The 18,043-nt window shown below is 38.4% G+C and overlaps 1 pseudogene; it reads right to left on the reverse strand.

Moving 5' to 3' along the window:
- Positions 1 to 720: 720 nt before the first annotated feature.
- On the reverse strand, positions 721 to 16,702 carry LOC139922790 (uncharacterized; annotated as a pseudogene).
- Positions 16,703 to 18,043: the final 1,341 nt, after the last annotated feature.

The following is an 18,043-nucleotide window of genomic DNA, read 5'->3' on the forward strand; positions in this document are numbered from 1 at the left end:
ACGGAGGTTACAACATCCAATAAAGAGAATACACATAAAAAAAACAGCAGTAGTGAGGGAAAAAAAGCAGTATGATAAAATAAAATAATTAAGTTCAATGTAAAACCTGCAAGTAAAACTATAGTTATTAAATAATGACAAGAAACAAACATTTACACCTGGAAGGACAGAGATGTGCAGAGGTCGAAATACTGCTGATATATTTCACTCAAATAGAACTACTATGCTGTGCTATTACGTATCAAATCTGAGTAGTTGTTTACGTTAAAGTGAGAAATGATCTCATAAAAACACTGATGTACTCATTAAGATTTTGTGCTTAGTCCAAAATCTTCCCCCTAAAAATTCATGGCTTATCTGTTTTAGTGTGGGATTATCTGTTGTAGCGTGTGGAGAGCGGACATCCTTGGCAGATGCCTCTCAGATGTATCGGTTAGAGGTGTCATACAGCTAGCTGTGTGATGCTGTCTTATTTATGTAATCATACCTCATGTACATAGTAAACATCCCACATCACCTCACACTCTGCCGAGTTTAAGTGTTACATGCTACAAGAAACACGCTTCCTCATTTTTTCTTTGAACTTTTTTCTACTGCTTTTGTCATTAGTGCAAAGAAACTAGACTGTAGTATAATATACCATTGAAATTGAATTGTGTTTGCCTCCCTCTAGTGGAGGTTGTAGACTGTTGTGTTGTTTTAGTATTCTGGATGTCTGCACTAAAGGTTTTTGTACTGAGTTTTGGTGTTTCCTGTCACTGTGGGCTGCAGAGCACAGTAGTACACAGCAGAGTCAGAGGGCTGCAGCTTCTGGATCGTCAGAGGAACAGATCTTAAGGTGGAATCCAGCCTGACTTGAAATCTCTGCTTTAACCCGTCCACTCTGTTCTCAGAGCCAAGCGTAGAGCGGGAAAGGATGAATTTGGGAATGTCGTTTACATCCTGCTTGTACCAGTAGAGATATGGATTTGTTTGACTGGTGTTATATTCACAGCCAAGTGTTACCGCCTCTCCTTCAGTAGCAGTCACATCTCCTTTTGGTTGTAGCACGTTGTCTTTTTGTGCTCTGCATTCTGTAGAACAACAGCAAACAGAATCAATGTGATGCTAATGAATCCATATGCAAAATGTCAGATGAATATCAAGGAAACTGAGTTCTATCATACCAAAGCACATAGCAGCCAGCAACACTGAAATGAACAGAGACATCATAGCTGCACTGTTCAGTAACTATGAGCTACAGCAACTAGAGAGCAGGATCTGAGTCCCACTGTTTTGTCTTCAGCTTAAAAACTAAGTTGGTAGATTTGAAGGAGGAGCTCGTTCAGAGTGACAGGGCTCATTCACAACCCTGTGTTATTATTCCAGTTACCAATTGTATACAATACACACTTTTGTACCACTTTCCCTTTGTGTGTGAAAGTCTTTTAAATTATTTGTTGGTTGTTTGGATATTTTTCTTGACTGGCATGAACTTGTAAATTAACTGCAAAGTGTCAGTAAAGGAGTGTCCCAGGGCTTTTAATTGGTCCCATCTTGTTTACTATATGGAAAATGTGTCAAATGCTTTCTGTATTTCTTGATTTTTTTTCTGTCCTCATAGCTATTACTATGCATTACATATTCCCTTGTACTACCATGTGTAATTTTTGCTAATGTGAACACTATGGTGCGTACACAGGTGTTTCTGTGATAGTGTATTGGTGGTGGTGGGTGAATGTGGGGGCTTGACCTAAATCCATATTGACTATCAGTCAGCAATACATAATTATCAATAAAACTGCCTAGCCTATCAATAAAGAGCTTTTCCAACACCTTGGAGAACTGGGAAAGAACTGGGAAAGTAATGACACTGGCCTGTATTTAGTAAAATGATGTCTATCGCCAGTTTTAAATAATGGGATGGCTAATATTCATATGTATGTTGATGATACCATAATTTTCCCTTGTCCGCTTTCCCTTAACCTTGTTAAAGCCTGTGAGAACCTCCAAAATGTAGAGGAACTACCTTATGGCAAATTACATTGTTCTAAGTGATGACGAAAAACAACATTAGAATGGTTACAAACTTTAAAAGAAGGCCACAAAATAATGTACCATGAGGTCTTGAAATGATAATATCAAATTAGAGAATTAGGTAATAATAATAATAATAATAATAATAATAATAATAATAGTAATAATAAACTTTATTTGTATAGCACTTTTCATACATAAAATGCAACTCAAAGTGCTTTACAATTTAGCACTAAAAAAGAAAAGGCATAAAACAATTTAGTAAAAACAATAAAAACAGTTAAACAGTAAAACAATTTAAATTGAAAGAAAGATAAAACAGTGCAAATAAGTAGTAATACAAATAATAGCAATAGTAATAATAATAATAAGTAATAATAAATAAATGATCTAAAAGCCAACCTGAATAAGTAGGTTTTCAATAGGCTTTTAAGAATGCCCAGAGAGCTTGCAAGTCTAATGTCCTTGGGCAGAGTGTTCCAGAGTTTTGGGGCATAGCAGGTAAAGAGGCTTCCCTGCTTTTTTTATGGTCTATGTTGAGTACATGTAAAAGACCAGCATCAGAAGATCTAAGGGGTCTGGGTGGTTGGTAAAAAGTTAGGGAGTCATATAAGAAGGTGCCATGCCATTAAGGGCTTTGTAGATGAGTAAAAGGACCTTAAAATCAATTCTAAAAGAAACAGGGAGCCAGTGAAGGGAAGCTAAAATAGGAGTAATGTGTTCTCTCTTCCTGGTTCTCGTTAAGAGTCTTGCAGCACAGTTTTGAATAAGTTGAAGTCTCTGAATTGACTTTTTTGGAAGACCAGTGACTAGGGCATTGCAATAATCTAACCTACTGGAAATAAAAGCATGAATACATTTTTCAGCATCATGTTGCGTTAAAAATGGTCGTACTTTGGCAATGTTTCTCAGGTGAAAGAAAGCTGTCCTGGTGACTTTGCTGATATGGGCGTTAAAACTTAAATCAGAAAGAAAGTTACACCAAGGCTTTTTACGTCCGATTTAGTCTGGTGGGCGAGGTCTCCAAGTTTGTTAAAGAGAGTTTCCCTTTTGAATTTGTTTCCAATTAAAAGTATCTCTGTCTTTTCCTCATTCAGTTTAAAAAATGTGTCACTCATCCATTGATTGATAAAAGCGAAGCAGGTGGTCAAGGAATATAGGGCATTTGGGTTGGTTGGGTCAACAGAAATGTATAATTGGGTGTCATCTGCATGACTATGGAAGTTGACATTGTGTTGACTAATGATGTGACCTAATGGGAGCATGTACAATGAAAATAGAAGTGGACCAAGACAGTTTCCTTGTGCCACGCTAAAGGGTGCTTCTTGGACATATGATTACCAAGACTAACATTTTCTCCCGGAGATGTAGGATCGAAACCAGTTTAGAGTACTTTCTGAGAGATTGACCCAATTTTCCGGACGGTTGATTAAAATATTATGGTATTATAGTGTCAAAAGCTGCATTTAAATCTAAAAGGATGAGGATTGACACGTTTGAATTGACAGCAGTCTAAGATCATTTATTATTTTTACAAGAGCTGTTTCTGATTGGATCTAAAACCTGATTGGAACTTCTCTAGGATGCTGTTTTCATTGAGAAAGGTATTGAGTTGATTAAAAACCACTTTCTCAAGTACCTTGCTCATGAAAGGTAGGTTCGAAATAGGCCTATAATTACTAAGGATATTATTATCTAAGTTTGATTTTTTTAATAATGGCTATACTACCGCTGTCTTAAAGGTCATAGGAAAACTTCCAGTTTCCAGTGAGGTGTTAATTATCCTTAAAAGACAGGAAGACAGTCTTTCATAAACATTTTTGAAGCACACAGTATGGTAACACAGGAAAAACCGTCTCAGTGGTCTTTTCATGTAGTAGAAAATTAAGAATTGACAATGTCAGTGTCCAGGTTTCTACAGTGAAAATCATTGCAGCTCTCAGCCTGAGCAGTGTGTGTGAACATGAATGATTTTCCTCTGAAGGATGTTTCCTCTTCATCTATTCTGATGTATGCTCCTCCTCTTGATACATTTTGAATCATCATTACTAATGATCATCATCATTAGTAATGTTTTCGACCGTGTCCGTCCATCCATCCGTTCGTCTGTCTGTTAGCAGTATATCTCAAAAAGTTGTTCTATAACTTCTCCCAGAGGTTGTCAAGTTTTTGTACAGTGACTCAGGGTTTCCTGTCACTGTGGGCTTCACAGCACAGTAGTACAGAGCAGAGTCTGTCACTGCAGCAGAGGAGATCTCCAGATCCATTTGGCTTTTCTCCTTATTCACTTTAAAAGACAGTCCAGAGTTTGAATTTGCTTTCAATAATAATGAACCTGTTCCACTGTGGGATATGAGGAACTGTGGTGGTTTTCCTGGGTCTTGGCGAAACCAGTAGAAGTACGTATTGCCAGCTGCAGTCTTGGAGTATTTGTATGACAGAGTAACATTGCTGCCTTCTAAACTGTACTCTTCATTCTTGACTGGAGTGAGTTCTTCACAGCTGACACCTACATAAACATAATTTCATACAGAAGTTAATGAGTAAATTAGGTTTTCCTGACACATTTATAACTTGTTATGCAGTTCAGTCGCACAACAGAAACTGAAATAACATTCCCAGGTATTAATGTAATCATTCATTGGATTGAACTTTAACAGACTCATTCACTATATACATGTAACTTACCAATAAATATGCTGAGGAATAGTAGTGAGCACGCGGACACTGACAGCAGCATCTTAGAAGAAAAATATAAAATACTCCTAAAACTGAAGTCTGCTATATTTGTGATCCTGACAGCCTCACCTCTCCCTGCTGTACAGGAAGTATCTCCTCTTATAATATGCAGTGACATCACTGATCTCAGCAGGGTGGGGTTATGGATCATCGTCAGGTTTTTCTACACTGAATTTACTTCCATCCACACTGCCTGAATGCAAATTATTGCGTGCTGAAGTAAAAGCGCAAGCAGGCCAGTTGACTTTCCCAGGTGAATGAAGATTGAAAAAAAAGCTTCATTAAGTTTTCAACAAAATATGTACCAGTAGTAAAAGTTAAGAAATGTCAAGTTGAGCACCACTGAGGTATCTTGTCTCCTTTCATCAGGGACAAAAGACAGTTAAAGGTGCAGTAGGACACTTTGTACTTTAGTGACCCCAAGTGGCAGCTGGAGTGAACTGACTGAATTTAATTTGGGCAAACAGGGAGAATCTGCTGCATCTAATTTAGAGAGGATGGGACACTGTTGTTTTTTTTTAAATTTTTTTTATTATTATTATGCTCCAGTAATAAACTGAAAAAGGTGTTGAGATAACTGCTTTAGACCCAATATAGAAAAATGTCCAAAATGGTTGGGTTTGTCTGTTGAGCACCAATGTCTCTGTGAGTCCCTTTCTCTTATGGTTTCCATTGCCAATGTACAGATGTGTTATCTTCTGCTGCTGGCTGTCAGGTTTTTGTACAGTGACTCTGGGTTTCCTGTCACTGTGGGCTTCACAGCACAGTAGTACAGAGCAGAGTCTGTCACTGCAGCAGAGGAGATCTCCAGATCCACACCACGCTTTCCTTCAGCCAGTTTAGTAGAGAACCTGGTGTCTGAATTGAGAGTCTCTGCTGACGTTGTATAACCTGAGATGTACAGGAGGAATTCTGGTTGTTTTCCTGGATATTGTCGATACCAGAAGAAATGATCACCAGTTGCTGCAGAGTTTTTGTATGACAGAGTAACAGCGCTGCCTTCTAAACTGTACTCTTCATTCTTGACTGGAGTCAGTTCTTCACAGCTGACACCTATATGAAAATAATTTCATACAGAAGTTAGTGAATAATTAAGGTTTTCCCGAGACTTTTAGAGCTTGTTCTGGGCTTCAATAGAAACTGTTATAATATTCCCAGATATTAATGTAATTGTCCATTGGACTGAACAGTAGAATAACAATTCACTGTATAACTTACCGATGAATATACTGAGGAATAGTAGTGAGCACACTGACAGCAGCATCTTAGAAGAAAACACACAAGAAATCCTAAAACTGAAGTCTGCTGTATTTCTGATCCTGACAGCCTCACCTCTCCCAGCTGTACAGGAAGTATCTCCTCTTATAATATGCAGTGACATCACTGATCTCAGCAGGGTGGGGTTATGGGTCATCGTCAGGTTTTTCTACACTGAATTTCCTTCCATCCACACTGCCTGAATGCAAATTATTGCGTGCTGAAGTAGACTGAGAAAAATAGCTTCATTAAGTTTTCAACAAAATATTCACCAGTAGTAAAAGTTAAGAAATGTCAAGTTGAGCACCACTGAGGCATCTTGTCTCCTTTCATCAGGGACAAAAGACAGTTAAAGGTGCAGTAGGACACTTTGTACTTTAGTGACCCCAAGTGGCAGCTGGAGTGAACTGAATTTAATTTGGGTAAACAGGGAGAATCTGCTGCATCTAATTTAGAGGGTGTTCTTTTTTATTATACACCAGTAATAAACTGAAAAAGGTCACTGCTTTAACAAGGAGTAGACCTAAAGAAGGAGAACAAGGAGTAGACCTAATATAGAAAAATGTCCAAAATGGATTGTGATTGTGAAAATGTCCGAAATGTCCAGATGTGTTATCAGCAGATTTAAAGAGTTACCTAGCCAGAGAGTAAGAATCAGGATGTTTCTCAGCCAGTGTTTCATGTCTGCAGTGAGAGGGGAGGAGAGAGAGGAAGAACATTGATACTCTGATGGATCTGGGCCTTGTGTTTACTGTTGGTCCCTCCCCTTCAAATGACATTGGTGCTGTCATGTACGATTTTTCAGTTCTCCAAAGATTTTTGTACAGTGACTCTGGGTTTCCTGTCACTGTGGGCTTCACAGCACAGTAGTACAGAGCAGAGTCTGTCACTGCAGCAGAGGAGATCTCCAGATGAAACTCTTCTCTTTCTCTGTCATGATTAAGATTCAATCCAGGTTTGCCGATGAAATCTGAAATAAGAAGCTGTGGAGCTGAACTGGGGAACTGGAGATACCAGAAGAAGTAATTCGCTGAAGAGTAGTTACAGGAGAGAGTTACTGTGTCTCCTTCTAGAGCCTGAACTCTGTCTTGGATTGATTGGATGGTTTGCTGATAACTCGAACCTGCAGATGTGAAGAACTGGATATTTTATGTCTTTGTCATTTTGAAAAAAGGAAAATACAAATCAGAATAATTTTATTCAGCAAGAAGAATAAATGTATAAGAATTTGTCTTGGTTAAAATTGGTATACAGCCTAATCAAAGTGTGACTTACCAGCAAACACATCAAATAAAATAATAGACAGGATGAACTGCATAGCTGATGTTGGACCTCAAGCATATACTGTAACAACAAGAAACTAATCTATCAGCAGTTGTTTTTACAGATCATTTCTGTTCTCCTGCCTGTCTGGCTCCGCCTCCTGGTGAAATGGTAACAAGGACTGGAAAAGCTAGAATATCACCATATAGTTTACTGACTCTGTGGGTTTAAAGTATGAATCCGCAACTGTAGGTTTAACAAGAAAATAGGAATAGACTCAAAGATGTCTGGAGTGTACATCATAAAATCTCCAACAGATACAATAAAATGACTATGATTTGATAACTTTTCATACAGAGCACTTACAAAAAAAAGTTGAAAAGTGCCTTACTGGACAAATAAAATTGTGAACAAAAACTAAAAATGTGAACAATAAATTTAGATAAATAAGAATAACATAGTAAACCAAATTCAAATCATTGTTCAAGTGAAACAAGCCTGATGTGTTTTTAAAGTATTTAAAGGAAAACATTGAGTTGGCCAGTCTGATCTCTTATGAAATCAGAATAACTTTATTTTCCATTTACAATAAATGTACAGGAAATGCTCCAGGTGAAATACTGTCTTACTTTTTGTTTTTTCTTTTTAACTCAGTGGTTTTCTTAGGGTGGTATGTTTGTACCATCATAAAGTTGATTTGTCATTTATTTGGATTTCCTGCACATGTGAATCCTCCCACAGTGTTTCATTAGCAGGTGTAACCACAGTGGCTCTGATAAACCATGAATAACAGAATCCATCTGATATTAAGTTGTGGTATGAATACCACTTCCCTCCTCTTTGAAGAATAGTGAGATATCTGTGTTCAGGTTTTTGTACAGCCTCTTCTAGACTTTCTATCACTGTATTTCTAGAGCGCAGTAGTACAGAGCAGAGTCTGTCACTGCAGCTTTGGAGTATTTGTATGACAGAGTAACAGTGCTGCGTTCTAAACTGTACTCTTCATTCTTGACTGGTGTGAGTTGCTTGCAGCTGACACCTAAAGAGAGATAACTCTATGTTACTTCATGCACCATAGGTTTTTAGCAATTAAACTCTATAAATATCAATGGAACTTCAAGTTTTTACTAGTGCATTATACCACATACTTGTTAGCATGGTCAGAAACAATGGAGAAAACAGATAAAACTGCAGTGACACCATCTTAAAGAAAGACTGGTTGTGTTTACTGTGGCTTGTGTATTAAATACAACTGACTATAGAAGTTCCTTTCTCTTTTGTACCTCTTGGACAGTATCGCTCCTCCTTCAATCTATCCCTCCGCTCATGGCCATGTGTGTCTGTAAGTTTGTTGAGTTACAGGTTATGTACAGTATCTTCTGCTCCTGCCTGTCAGGTTTTTGTACAGTGACTCTGGGTTTCCTGTCACTGTGGGCCTCACAGCACAGTAGTACAGAGCAGAGTCTGTCACTGCAGCAGAGGAGATCTCCAGATCCACACCACGCTTTCCTTCAGCCAGTTTAGTAGAGAACCTGGTGTCTGATTTGAGAGTCTCTGCTGACGTTGTATAACCTGAGATGGACAGGAGGAATTCTGGTGGTTTTCCTGGATATTGTCGATACCAGAAGAAATAATCACCACCGTCAGCAGTTTTGGAGTAATTGTATGACAGAGTAACGGCGCTGCCTTCTAAACTGTACTCTTCATTCTTGACTGGAGTGAGTTCTTCACAGCTGACACCTAAAGGAAGAGATAACTCTGTTACTTCATGCTCCGTAGGTTTTTAAACTCTATTAAAATCAATTTGATTAAAAGTTTTTTCTAATGCATTATCTCACATACTATACCTGTTAGCATGGTCAGAAACAAAGGAGAAAGCACACACAAGTGCAGTGACACCATCTTAAAGAGAGAGACAGGTTGTGTTCTGTGTATTAAACACAACTGACTATGGAAGTTCCTTTCTCTTCTGTACTTCATTGGCAGTTTTACTCCTTCAATCTCTCCCTCCCTCATAGCACTGTCTTGTTTAACCCCACATTCACACTGCAAGCAACTTATTTGATGTGTTGCCCTATTCTGACTGTTTGTGGGTGGAGCCAGAGTCTCAGAGGGCATATATGCAGAAGTCTGCAGTTTTGAACAGTTAAATAATGTTTTTTTTGGTGCTTTGGTATAACATTACATTGTTTTGATGAGCTGACATTGCTAGATAATAAATTAGCATTAATTGAAATAATCAGAAACAAACCTCAATAACATTATTTAGATGCTCAACATCGACTGCAACAATGGATGCAGCCAGTTTCCCAGCATAATTTTTGAGATGTTTGTTCCTGTAGACATTGAAATAAAAGTTGAAGATAACTGGATCTTGGTGATACCAGAAGAAGAAATCAGTAGTTGCAGTTTTGTAGTATTTGTATGACAGAGTAACAGTGCGGCCTTCTTAACTGTACTCTTCACAATGAACATCTGCCAAAATAGATTTGAGTCACACTCACAGATTTGAACAATTAGCCAGATTACATTTGACATACTGACAACTATAACACAACCAGACTATAAGGTTTATTCATGAAGAACAAATAATGTTGACTTTGCATACCAAGTGATTAATAACATGGCTTACCTTTAACAATACACATCAACAACAGCAAGCACAATGACAACATTTTGGATGAAACAAGAAGAAATATATAATAAACCCGTTCCCAAGTAGGAGATGAGGAACTGTGGTGGTTTTCCTGGGTCTTGGCGATACCAGTAGAAGTACTCATTGCCAGTTGCTGTTTTGGAGTATTTGTATGACAGAGTAACAGTGCTGCCTTCTAAACTGTAGTCTTCATTCTTGACTGGAGTGAGTTCTTCACAGCTGACACCTAAAGGAAGAGATAACTCAGTGTTATAACATGTTGTAAAAGTCTTGTGAAATGAATAATGTTCAAAAGGCATTGGAATCCAAACTTTGTCTTAATGCAGGTATGTAACATATCTGTGAGTATGGTCAGAAACAGTACAGTAAATATGCAGTAGTACAGTGACACCATCCTAAATAAAGGTAATTGTTATGGTTTGTGTATTGAACACTGCTGAATATGGAAGCTCCTTTCTCTTCTATAGTTTAGTAACAGTTTTGCGCCTCCCTGAATCTCTCCCTCCCCTAGTAGCACTGTATTTTCTTTGACTTACAGTTCTTGTACCTTAAGCTCTGGAAATGACAGTGATGCTGCAATCATCATCCTGCAATTCCTCCTGTCACTATATGTATAATTAATATGTTTTTTCAGCACAGAGACATACAGATACAATACAAATTATTTCAAATTCATTCCATTCAATTAATTCAAATTATTTTAAGGGTTCCTCGATATAACATGAGGTCCACTGCCACATATCATCCTCAATTACAGTAACAAAAAGATTGGAGATAAAGGACCCCCTTTCCGTATGCCTCTATCTAAAAAAGATAACAATAGCAAGTGCAAAAAAAGTCTAATTTGTGCAAATAATTTTGCAATTTTTCAGTGAAACATGTCAATGTGCTGATCTTGAACTCCACTTGATGGCACTATTGGTATTAAAATGAAGAACTGAGTTGTCTAAATCATCTGTCAGGAGATGTCAGGTTTTTGTACAGTGACTCTGGGTTTCCTGTCATTGACAGCCACTTTATTTGCATCAACAGTAGTTCTAAGATCATTAACTACTTTTAGAAGGGCTGTTTCAGTACTGTGATAAGTAACAGTAACATGCCGTTTTTGATTAGGTGATTATATAGTTGGCTAAAAACAATCTACTCTAAAACTTTGCAGAGGAAGGGGAGGTTAGAAATGGGCCTATAATTGTTAAGGTCAGCGTTGTCCAGATTGGGTTTCTTAAGCAGAGGTTTTACCAGGGCTAATTTGAAGGCTTTACGGAAGATGCCTAACTGTAGAGAAGAGTTTATTAAGTGTGTTAAGTTATTAAATATAATTGAAGTGCAAAAAATAAGTCAAATTTGTGAAAGATCTGACAAATAATTTAGCTCATTTACTTCTTGTTTGTACCAGAACGAAGTGGGACTTGAGCTAGTTGTCTCAAATGTACAACCAAGTGTAACTGTCTCTCCTTCAGTAGCAATGACATCTCCTCTTGGCTGGATCACTCTGTCTTCTCCTTTACACTCTAGAAGAATAGAACATGCAGAAGAAGAAATTAATCAATAAACATCAATGACTAAAGGAGAACAAATCAGTAGGTTTAAAGAGTTAAAGAGTTACCTAGCCAGAGAGTAAGAATCAGGATGTTTCTCAGCCAGTGTTTCATGTCTGCAGTGAGAGGGGAGGAGAGAGAGGAAGAACATTGATACTCTGATGGATCTGGGCCTTGTGTTTACTGTTGGTCCCTCCCCTTCAAGTGACATTGGTGCTGTCATGGATGTGTTTAAAGTTACCCAAGGTTTTTTGTACAGTGACTCTGGGTTTCCTGTCACTGTGGGCCTTACAGCACAGTAGTACAGAGCAGAGTCTGTCACTGCAGCGGAGAAGATCTCCAGATGAAACTTTTTACTGACTTTCTCATGTCTAAAAGTCAATCCAGGTTTGTTGCTGAACTTTGTCATGAGAAACTCTGGAGCTGAAATGAGGTACTGACGATACCAGAAGAAGAGCTCTGCTGAAGAGTATTTACAGGAGAGAGTTACTGTGTCTCCTTCTAGAGCCTGAACTCTGTCTTGGATTGACTGGACGGTTTGCTGATAACTGGAATCTGCAGATGTGAAGAATTGGATATGTTATGTCTTCATCATTTTGAAAAAAGGAAAATACAAATGAGAATCATTTTATTCAGCAAGAAGAATATAGAATTTGTCTTGGTTAAAATTGGTATACAGCCTAATCAAAGTGTGACTTACCAGCAAACACCCCAAATAAAATAACAGACAGGATGAACTGCATAGCTGATGTTGGACCTCAAGCATATACTGTAACAACAAGAAACTAATCTATCAGCAGTTGTTTTTACAGATCATTTCTGTTCTCCTGCCTGTCAGGCTCCGCCTCCTGGTGAAATGGTAACAAGGACTGGAAAAGCTAGAATATCACCATATAGTTTACTGACTCTGTAGGTTTAAAGTATTAATCCAAAACTGTAGGTTTAACAAGAAAATAGGAATAGAATTGCAAAGAGTGGGGTCTACGGTTATAAAATCTCAAGCAAGCATCATTAAAAATATTGATTTGATAATAACTTTTCTTATAGAGCACGTCCAACAAGATTTGCAATGTGCTTTACTGGATAAAGGATTGGATATTGAACAATTAAAAATGTAAACATTACATTTAGATAAGAAAGAATAACATACTAAAAGACAAATGCACAAAATAAAACAAAATCCAAACCATTGTTCAAGTGAAACAAACATGAAAGCATGTTTTAAAGTATTTTAAAGAAAAACACTGAGTTGGCAAGTCAGATCTCTTATGAAATCAGAGTAACTATATTTTCCAGTTACAATAAATGCACAGGACATGGTATTACTTTTTGGTAATTACTTTTTCTTTTTATCTCAGTGGTTTTCTTAGGGTGGTGTGGTTGCACCATGATACAGTTGGTTTGTCATTTATTTGGATTTCCTGCACATGTGAATCCTCCCACAGTGTTTCATTAGCAGGTGTAACCACAGTGGCTCTGATAAACCATGAATAACAGAATCCATCTGATATGAAGTTGTGGTTTGAATACCACTTCCCTCCTCTTTGAAGAATAGTGAGATATCTGTGTTCAGGTTTTTGTACAGCCTCTTCTAGACTTTCTATCACTGTGTTTCTAGAGCACAGTAGTAGAGAGCTGTGTCTGCCAGGGTGAGGCCTGTTATGGTGAGTTCAGTTGATGTGCGGGACGTTGTGGATCGATAACGATTATCAGGAATATATTCACCACTGTACCCTCTTGCTCCTTTCCATAATATGAACTGAGGAGCCTGGTTAGATTGATGTCTGTACCAGTAAAGGTAAATATTGTTCACACTTGTCTCATAGGAGCACCTCAGTCTCACAGATGCTCCCTCTCTTCCACTGACTTCATCTTCTACAGGAGAGATGTTGTCTCCAGCTATTCGCCCTAGAAAAAGTAAAGGAAAATTAATCCATTAGAAAAACTTAGAGGAGAAGGCACCCTAAATGTCAACTGTGTAAAATATGTGTAAAAAAACAAAACAAAAAACAAAAAACATGATGTCCTTTCTATCAATACCAAAGATAAGTGCAGGAAGAATAATCCACAGCCAATGTTCCATCTCTACAACAAGGTTTAAAGCAACAGGAGAAACTAACTGATGTTCAACATTCAGTCTGAGAGTTGTTCTCTTCATGGCAGCAGTTATTAATGACAGAATGGTCAAACACAGTGCAGCAACAGTGCAACGCCTACTTGATAATGTCGCCCTCTAGTGGAGGTTAAAAGTTCAATTCAACAACGTGGGAAAAAGGCTTCCAGCAGCTTGTCAGTATGTCAGCTTCTGTTTTTGTACAGTGACTCTGGGTTTCCTGTCACTGTGGGCTTCAAAGCACAGTAGTACAGAGCAGAGTCTGACAGCTGCAGCTTCTGGATCGTCAGAGGAACTGATGTCTTGTTGATTTGAACATCAAATCTCTCTTTCTGGAACTCTGCAGCATTATCTCCTGTTCCAGAGGTGAGGCGCTGCAGCATAAACTTGGGAACATCATTTACTTCTTGTTTGTACCAGAACAAATAGTAATTTACACTAGTTGTCTCAAATGTACAAAAAAGTGTAACTGTCTCTCCTTCAGTAGCAATGACATCTCCTCTTGGCTGGATCACTCTGTCTTCTCCTTTACACTCTGGAACATGTAGAAGAAGAAATGAATCAATAATGATCAATAACTAAAGGAGCACAAATCAGTAGGTTTAAAGAGTTACCTAGCCAGAGAGTAAGAATCAGGATGTTTCTCAGCCAGTGTTTCATGTCTGCAGTGAGAGGGGAGGAGAGAGAGGAAGAACATTGATACTCTGATGGATCTGGTCCTTGTGTTTACTGTTGGTCCCTCCCCTTCAAGTGACATTGGTGCTGTCATGTAAGATTTTTCTGAGTCTGTCACTGGATCTCCAGATCCACACGACGCTTCTATTTGACATGTTTGATGCTCAGTCCTGGTATGGGATTATTTAAGACTCCTGTGTAGTCCAATATGAGGAACTGGGGAGCTGAATCCAGGATACTGGCGGTACCATAACAGACTGTAAACTGCTGAGCTGTCATCATCATAGCTAACTTAATGAACAGTACAATGTGAGTAGAGCAGGAATTATTTGTCTCTGAAGGATTCATACAAAAGTCTCATCATCTGTTCTAATATATATCAATGCTCCTTCTTCTGACACATTTTGAATTATGAGTCCATCAGTAAATGTTGTCAGTGTGCAGAAGAATCCAGTAGGAGGTGCCACAGTCAAAGGAAAAAGTGAACTGTAGTGTCTATAACTTCTCCCAGAGGTTGTACAGTGACTCTGGGTTTCCTGTCACTGTGGGCTTCACAGCACAGTAGTACAGAGCAGAGTCTGTCACTGCAGCAGAGGAGATCTCCAGATGAAACGTTTCTTTGTCATGTTTAAAAGTGAATCGAGGTTTGCTGATGAAGTTTGAAATGAGAAGCTGTGGAGCTGAACTGGGGAACTGGAGATACCAGAAGAAGTATTCTGCTGAAGAGTAGTTACAGGAGAGAGTTACTGTGTCTCCTTCTAGAGCCTGAACTCTGTCTTGGATTGACTGGACGGTTTGCTGATAACTGGAACCTGCAGATGTGAAGAATTGGATATGTTATGTCTTCATCATTTTGAAAAAAGGAAAATACAAATCAGCAAGAATAATAAATGTGTAAGAATTTATTTTGGTTAAAATTTGGTATACAGCCTAATCAAAGTCTGACTTACCAGCAAACACACCAAATAAAATAACAGACAGGATGAACTGCATAGCTGATGTTGGACCTCAAGCATATACTGTAACAACAAGAAACTAATCTATCAGCAGTTGTTTTTACAGATCATTTCTGTTCTCCTGCCTGTCAGGCTCCGCCTCCTGGTGAAATGGTAACAAGGACTGAAAATGCTAGAATATCACCATATAGTTTACTGACTCTGTAGGTTTAAAGTATTAATCCACAACTGTGGGTTTAACAAGAAAATAGGAATAGAGTCAAAGATGTCTGGAGTGTACAGTCATAAAATCTCCAGCAAATACTATAAAATGACTCTGATTTGATAATAACTTTTCATAGAGAGCACTTACAAAAAAAGAGTTGAAAAGTGCTTTTCTAGACAAATAAAACTTTGAACAACTAAAAATGTGAGCAATAAATAAGAATAACTTAGTAAAAGGCAAATGCACAAAACCAAATTCAAATCATTGTTCAAGTGAAACAAGCCTGAAAGTGTGTTTTTAAAGTATTTTAAAGGAAAACATTGAGTTGGCCAGTCTGATCTCTTATGAAATCAGAAAAACTTTATTTACTATTTAACATACACTATGTTCTGCTGCTCTGTAATCTGGACATTAACAATGAATACAGCTTTATCAGTTGGTAAAACACATCTATATTAATTTAAATATGAGTAAAACAAACATGATGTGCTTTCTATCATACCAAAGATAAGTGCAGCAAGAATAATCCACAGCCAATGTTCCATCTCTACAACAAGGTTTAAAGCAACAGGAGAAACTAACTGATGTTCAACATTCAGTCTGAGAGTTGTTCTCTTCATGGCAGCAGTTATTAATGACAGAATGGTCAAACACAGTGCAGCAACAGTGCAACGCCTACTTGATAATGTCGCCCTCTAGTGGAGGTTAAAAGTTCAATTCAACAACGTGGGAAAAAGGCTTCCAGCAGCTTGTCAGTATGTCAGCTTCTGTTTTTGTACAGTGACTCTGGGTTTCCTGTCACTGTGGGCTTCACAGCACAGTAGTACAGAGCAGAGTCTGTCACTGCAGCAGAGGAGATCTCCAGATCCACACCACGCTTTCCTTCAGCCAGTTTAGTAGAGAACCTGGTGTCTGATTTAAGAGACTCTGCTGCTCTTGTGCTGCCTAACCCTGAGATGGACAGGAGGAACTCTGGTGGGTTTCCTGGATATTGTCGATACCAGAAAAAATTATCACCAGCTGCTGCAGGTTTGGAGTATTTGTATGACAGAGTAACAGCGCTGCCTTCTAAACTGTACTCTTCATTCTTCACTGGAGTGAGTTCTTCACAGCTGACACCTAATGGAAGAGAAACTCTGTGTTATAACATGTTGCAAAGTCTTGTGGAATTAATAATATTCAAATGGCATTGGAATCAAAACTTTGTCTTAATGCAGTATGAAACATACCTGTGAGTATGGTCAGAGACAGTAGAGAAAATATGCAGTAGTACAGTGAAAGCATCCTAGATGAAGATAATGGTTATGGTTTGTGTGTTGAACACTGATGAATGTGGAAGTTCTTCTCTCTTTTCTATCAGTAACAGTTTTGCTCCTCCCTCAATCTCTCCCTCCTCTCGTTGCACTGTATTTTCAGTTGTCTAAGTTACAGTTCTTGTATCTTAAACTGTGGAAATGACAGTTATGCTGTAATTATCATCCTGTAAATTAATTTTTTATTCATGATAAATATAAATAAGAGTTTTTTTTTTACAGCATAGAGACATAGAAATACAATACAATTTAGAATTCTAATTATTATAAGGGTTCCATGATATAACATGGAGGTCCATTCACAAGCAAAGACCACACCATCAACAGAATGTGATTTGAACGTTTATTCATTGATTATGTTGTTATGGTTATGGTTTCCGGTTAGCACAGTTTGTAGCGTTTGGCCATAGATGACGGCTTCTTCTCAGATATAGATGAGACGTTGACTGCAGTGTGGGGAAGGCTTCAGAGAAGAATACGCTGTAGCTCCCGGGCTCAGCAGACCCCTTGAGGACCCTATGAGAGAATAGAGAGAGAGAGGGAGAGAGAAGAGAGGGAGGGTGGGAGGGGCACGGAAGAACAAGGACAAACAGGGGTGCAGGGCAGGAAGGCATATATAGGTTAAGGCTGGAAGAGGTGGAGTTGAGGCCTGGCCCTGCTCCTGAACCTCAGCTAGTTAGCTCCAACCACGTCTCATCCTCAATGGCAGTAACAAAAATACTAGTGATAAAGGACACTGTTGCCTCATGCCTCTATCTAAACAGGTAACGATAATGAGAGTCATTGTGAAATGTCACTAAATATAATTCAAGTGCAAACAAGTAAGTCTAATTTGCCAAAGATCAGGCAAATAATTTAGCAGTTTTTCAGTGAAACATGTCAGTGTGCTGATTTGATAATTCCACTTGATGGCACTATAGGTGTTAAAATGAAGAACTGAAGTCTCTGAATAATCTGTCAGGAGATGTCAGGTTTTTGTACAGTGACTCTGGGTTTCCTGTCACTGTGGGCTTCACAGCACAGTAGTACAGAGCAGAGTCTGACAGCTGCAGCTTCTGGATCCTCAGAGGAACTGATGTCTTGTTGATTTTAACATCAAATCTCTCTTTCTGGAACTTTGCAGCATTATCTCCTGATCCAGAGGTCAAGAGCCACAATATAAACTTGGGAACATCATTTATTTCTTGTTTGTACCAGAACAAATAGGGATTTGGATCAGTGGTCTCAAATGTACAACCAAGTGTAACTGTCTCTCCTTCAGTAGCAATGACATCTCCTCTTGGCTGGATCACTCTGTCTTCTCCTTTACACC

Source organism: Centroberyx gerrardi, chromosome 13 (genome assembly GCF_048128805.1).
Source record: "Centroberyx gerrardi isolate f3 chromosome 13, fCenGer3.hap1.cur.20231027, whole genome shotgun sequence".
Taxonomy (NCBI): domain Eukaryota; kingdom Metazoa; phylum Chordata; class Actinopteri; order Beryciformes; family Berycidae; genus Centroberyx; species Centroberyx gerrardi.